This window comes from Mycteria americana, chromosome 8 (genome assembly GCF_035582795.1).
Source record: "Mycteria americana isolate JAX WOST 10 ecotype Jacksonville Zoo and Gardens chromosome 8, USCA_MyAme_1.0, whole genome shotgun sequence".
In the NCBI taxonomy this organism is placed as follows: Eukaryota; Metazoa; Chordata; class Aves; order Ciconiiformes; family Ciconiidae; genus Mycteria; species Mycteria americana.
The window spans coordinates 20,501,481-20,507,480 of NC_134372.1; the positions used below are offsets into that span (position 1 = coordinate 20,501,481).

Genomic DNA, 6,000 nt, shown 5'->3' on the forward strand with positions numbered 1-6,000 from the left:
CCCCTCCTCCCACACACATTGACCCCTCAAAAGGGATCTGCCTCGTGTTCCCCTCTGCTCCCCGAATGGTGCTATGTGGCCAATAGTGCTGGCAAAACACATGCCCATACCCCTTGGTGCTCAGGCAGTGGGTTGACATACCGAGCACCCCCTGCAAGAGATCCAGAGCTTCCAGCTTGCTGGCCTCAAGTGACGCAGAGAATGGCCTGCATCAGGCAGGATTGGCCCTTGAGCCTGCAATTCCCTGCCCTTGAGCCTTCCTAGGGAAAGGGGAAAAACTGTGAGGGGCTGGCAGGGAGGGGACTGCAAGGCAGGGTGATACGGTTCCTCTCGGATGATCTGCAGCGAGGACCAGGCACCAGCTGCCTGCAACACAGCAACACAGAAATGGTGTGAAGGAGCTGCCCTGTGGGTACCCAATTAATTTGCCTCCTGTCAACTATTGCCAGGCACGAGGCTGCTTTGAAGCAGAGGCTGGTCTCACACCAGGGCAGCCCCTGGCAGCTGCAAATGCAGGGCTCCACATGGATGTCCTGTTCCCACTCCCACAGAGATCAGCAGCAGAGCATTTACTTGACTCCCATAGGAGCAGAGCAGGGCTGTAACTCCTTTCCTACAAAGCCTCGAGCCACTTGGTTGTGTTTGTCAGCTCCGTAGGCATCTGTCTCAGAAGGATGTCACTGTAAACAATAAAAATGCAAGGAGGTTACACAGAGTTTTCAGTGGAAGAAGAACATCAGAGGCATCTGCTAGTGCTGAGGCAGGCTGGGGCTGCTAGCAGTGTGACAAGGCCTGTGGGGAGCTCTGCATTAGCTTCTCCACCTTCATTATTTCCCACCGGCAGGGATTTGAGGGCAGCTCCTGCTCTCTGGCTCCTAGGTGCATTGAAGTTACCCTGAGTGATGACAGCATGACTTTAGGTGACCCAGTGTGAAAAGGCTCATTGAGGCAGCTGCCAAAACAGCTGCACTTCAGTCACTTTCCTGGTCACCAAAATGAAGTCTAATACAAAAAGCAGTGACAGATCAAACACAGTGTAGCATCAGTCTGCACCCTGAGTCAGGGTGAATCACAAAACAAGTCCCACCATGCTTGGTGTGCTGGCGGAGAAAGTCATATTTGAATTCAGGGTTATCCCCAAATGCTTAGTGAAGGGCTGCCTGGGGGAAAGGCGGGCTACAGCGTACGAGAGCAATGAGAAAGGGGCAGCAGGGCGAAAGTAAGCCCTCCTAGTTGCAGGGGTGGAAGGGATTCAGGCATTTCTCTTTGGCTTGGGTATTTAATAGTTCGTATGCACCAGTGTTGTAATGAGCTGCCAGCCAGATGCTTAGCTAGGTAATAATCTCAGGGGGACTGCAGCAGGGACATGAGGGTCTGGGGTGGGCATTCAACACAGAGCTGGTCAACACCACAGCATCCTTCCAGGCTTCCCTGATTTCACCCCAATGATTCCAGTAGGGTTGGCAGCAAGCACCAGCTTGTAGAGCATCACAAAGTAAATCAGAAAGTGACATAGAAGCAACAAACCAGCAACAAGACAGTTGTGAAGGCTGCCTGTGAGTCTGCCAGCAGCTCACCAGACCTTCTTCCTACAGTGCATGTGGCATAGACCTGTCACTCAGCCAAGGATGCAGGTGACCAGAGGGAGCAGCAAACCGCATCTCACCCCTACACAATTGCAGCTGCCATAATAAGGATCTGAGGTGCCTCCAGGAACCATAATAATGAGGGCAATTAGTGTGTTACAAATGAAAACTTCCAAATGCTGTACTCTGCAGATTTTTTTACTCTGATCTGAAGTAGCTGAGATACAAAGAGAGAGTAGTTTCGGGAAGGATGCTGCGGCTCTGAAGGCTGGTCTCAGCCCTGCCGAGAGGACAGGCTGGCTTGAAGGTCACCCGTAGCCAAGCAGTGCCATGGTGGGAAGGCTGACAGGGCTCAGCCAGCCAACCTTGCAGGCAGGGGAACCCCCTGGGGACCCCTCAGTTAAGGGGTATGTTATAAGTTCATGTTGTATGTGCACTGGCACAAGTCTCCCCTCTGCCCTTTGCTGAGCAGGGCTGGATTCATCCTCTTCCCCTGGCTCACAGTGGGGTTTTCCAGCACATGTCAGTCCTTTGCTCTTGCCCGGTGTCTTGGAATAGGCTCATCTGCTCTCCCACGTACCCTCCAGTATCCCAGCTTGAGACCCAAACGTGTTTCCCCATTTCTGCTTCCCTAATTTCTCCTTCATTAAATGGCTTTGGAAGGATCACTCCCCTGTGACATGCATGCCTCTGCTGGCATGAATCTCTCCAGCCTCCTGTCCTCTCCAGCCTCTCCACTCTTTTTGCCCTCTCTGGTATTTGCAGAGTCACCAAATTTACAGCTGTGGGAACTTAGAGTGCTCTGTATTCCCTCCTCCAGGCCATCACAAGGCTGCGTTACCACACTATTCCCTCTGAGCGGTTCCTCGCAGCGCCGGTTGCCTACTGTCCTTTTACCCGTGCTAGTTTAACCTGCTCTCTGGATTTGTACCCACCAGCCGAGAAACATCGCTTCCCATTCCCGATTCAGCTTGGAGGATGCAAAGCTCCCCAGCCAGCATGTAAGTCCCGAGGCAGTGTCTTTGTCTTTTGAGAAAGAACACAGCTTTTTATCCTGAAAACAATATAAACCACTCCATTGATACCTACTTGCTATTTCCTTTGTTATTTCCTAAATACATGTCCTTTCCTTTGTAAGCTACAATGCCATGAACCTCGTGCAGCTCCTCTGTGCAAATATGCTTTGCTTTGCGCTGACTGAATACGGAGCCAGGAGAGAAAGACTCTTCCCCGCCTGGCAGGGCCCATGCCAGGAAGCTCCTGTTGGATTCAGCCTCTGCCAACACACCCAGCCCAGGTAGAGCCTGCAATTTATTTAATATGTACAGTTACAACAATTTTATTTTGAAATCAGCCTCATGAGACAGGCATGAAACAAAAGGGTAACATTTGGAGGAGAAAAATTCCTGATTTGTGCTTAGACAGAAGAAATACTCGTTCTCTGCTACCTTGGCAATAAGATGATGAGGGAGGAAAACGTAAAATCATTCACATTCCTGACTCTCTCCTTTTCAGTAGCACCAACATATATTTTGAAGAGCTTCAATGCGGGTTTTTACTGCAGAAAATAAACAGTGAATTGTGTGTCCCCCAAGCAGCAGCAGGAGAACACATCCCAGTTGCCTCCAGCCTCAGCTCCTCACCTCCTGCTGAGCCTTCCCGCTCAGCCAAGCCTCATCATCATGACATGGTAAAGACATGTTTGGCACAAGCCAACCCCTTTGTTGCTGAAGGAGGACACATCCAAGACCTCCACGTCTTGATCTCTGGGATCTCCCACAGCCCCTGCTTACCTGGGGGCAGGGGGTGCTCAGCCTGCAGGGACCTGGGTTGCTGGAGGGCTTTCTGCCCCTTTACCTTTCGCCAGGCTGGCTTTCCCCAGCTCACTTCCCCGAGCCAATTCCCTGCACAGACAACTGCAGCACAGGATGGGCACAAGCAGCCAGGCTGGGCATGGAGGCAGCTTAAACTGATTTAAGTAGCACTGCAGCCAATTACAAACCCGAAGTCTTCACACGTTTTTCTCCTGCAGGACAAGCCAAAGCCCCTGGGTGTAATTAGCAACACGCTGCATGGCTGAGGGGCCAGCTCAGACAACTGCTCTAAACTGCCACTTGCAGGTCACATCCCTTCCTTCAAAAGGAGACAGCTCTGGCAAGGATGCAGGGAAGGTGCTGCCTGGCCGGGTCAGATATACCTGCACGTGGCTGCCCTACTGCATAGCAGGAGGCACAGAGGGAGCCTGATGCCCCTGTTGCACCTCTGTGTCCTGCCTGTGACCCGCTGGCCAGATCCAGGAGTGGCCTGAGGTTGGTGGGGCAAGTGGGCATCGCACCTTGGCCCCCAGCAGCGATGTTGCTGCTCTGCTGTCCCTGTGGGAGTCCCAGCCCTGCTGCAGCAACTGCTCCATGGGCACACATCCAGGAGCCTGGGGAGAGCCCAGACACCCCTGCCCAGTCTGTGGGAGCCCTGCCCAAGCCAGGGCAGCGAAGTAGGGGATGTCTGTGTCCTCTGGTGCCCTGGACACGCAGGGGAAGCCCTGGGCTGGGATGTCTCCTGCTCTCAGCAGTAACCAGAGAGCTCCAAGGCCCTCCGCCAGCCCCCCAACAGCACTACCTATCAAACTGTACCAGCATCTGCTCTCTGGGCATTTTTTTTAAGCAAATGAGAAAACGAGACACACAAACCACAATTCACTCAAACTCACGTGGTAAATCAGGGTAAATTCTGCCCTGGGGCGTTTTCTCATTGGATCATGTAACTTGTTTTTTAGTCCATCAGCACTGCCTGTTTTCAAGCCTCTCAAATGCTCTCCTGACCCAAAATGAGGGAAATCAGCTGTACCTTGGGCTCACGTGCTTTCTGCTTCAGTCCTTTCTGGGGGATGTGAGCTCCACACCTAACCGCATGCCACACTTTGGTCTCTTCGAGACCAAAACTCTTCACTCCTTGAAGCTGGGAACCTGCATCCTTGGGTAAGAAAGATCAGAAAAGGACAGGGTAGGGAAAAATACGAGCAGTGAGCTTGACACCAAAGGGGTTATTTCCATGGAGGCATCTCAGATGCTTCCTATCCCTGTGGTTTTTGGAGGGAGGGCATCATTTAGCACATTGATTCAAATGACCTCCACCATTAATCTTTGCAAGGCTTTTTTTTTCCCCCTCCAACAGAGCAGGGAATTTTAGCCACAGCATCATTCTGGAGGGAGGAAGAGGGACGTGGACAGCTTTGAAGATACCCGACTCAAAGACCTAGTTATTCTTCCTGTTTTTCCCTCACCAACTTCAAGCAGCAAGAACACATAAATTGTGTGTCATAGCTGCCTTTTCATCTGTCCCGGGAGTTATAGACTGCACACATAAGACAATTCATGTTCCTCTGCATAATGAGGTGAGTTTTATAAATCATAAATCTTCACTTAATATGCAGGTGGTGTTTGCTGCCAGGTTTAGGAAAACTGATGCAGTTGCCAAGTTCATGAATGTCATAAATCATTCATGCTAAGGTAGTCTGCAATTGCTCAGTCCTTTGAGACAGACCAATTTCAAGGTGGTTGTTTAACACACAAACACGATCTTCATTGATTGTTTATACAAATATATATTTTCATTAAGTTTTTCCCTTTCAATTTTTTTTCTTCTTTAGGTGCCAAGAGCAATGCCCTGAAGAGTTCCTGCTAGTGGCTTCTTTCCAGTTTCAAAATTCCATCAGAAATCCATTACCAAATGCATAAAAATCCATGGATTTGTAATAGAAAGGGCCTCCTAAAGGTCAGAAAACACAGCCTGGATGTCTCAATAAATCCTGGTGCATGTGATTAAAAAAAAAACAGAGTGAGAGAGCATGCCTCAATTCTTCACAGGGTCATTTTGGATGTACAGTATTTTCAGCAAAATTGCCACTAATTAAAGGTGCACTGATCCCAGCAGGGTTTTCATCTCTGCTCGAATGGTAGCTGCTGTGTGCACAAGAGCAGGTAGTGCACCCCCCATGGGGAATACCCTGTGTGCTTCTGTATTTAGCTTAGCCTACACACACCAGAGCTTGCTGGGTGCTCTGCAGCCCCCTGGGATGTGCAAGATTCAGTGGGAAGTCTCATGGGAAAGCAGCTTTCCCATGAGATCTGCAGATTTTAGTGGGATGGAAAATTAGACCTGTATAAATCCTGCAAGTACCTGGGAAGAGACCCCCCCTCCCCAAATGCCAGTCCTGAGGGGCTGAGCATGGACAAACCTGCTCAGGGCTGTGGGGAGGTTTGGTTCACTAAGCTCAACCCTGATGGGAGATGCTCCTCCTGGCCTCACATCTCCCAACCCCAAATGTCCCCAGGAGCTTCTCAGCTCATGGTCTTCGTGCCTCATCTTCCTCTCCCACCACCTCCTGGGCTTTGCATTTTGCTTTCTGGTTTTGTAT

At 50.6% G+C, this 6,000-nt stretch overlaps 1 long non-coding RNA gene across 1 annotated transcript; it reads left to right on the forward strand.

Moving 5' to 3' along the window:
- The first annotated feature begins 2,153 nt into the window (after positions 1-2,153).
- Positions 2,154-5,367, forward strand: LOC142413852 (uncharacterized). The gene is made up of 5 exons (XR_012776915.1): positions 2,154-2,587; positions 2,725-2,883; positions 3,619-3,772; positions 4,360-4,561; positions 5,233-5,367. It is a non-coding gene; the product is annotated as an uncharacterized LOC142413852 (long non-coding RNA).
- Positions 5,368-6,000: the final 633 nt, after the last annotated feature.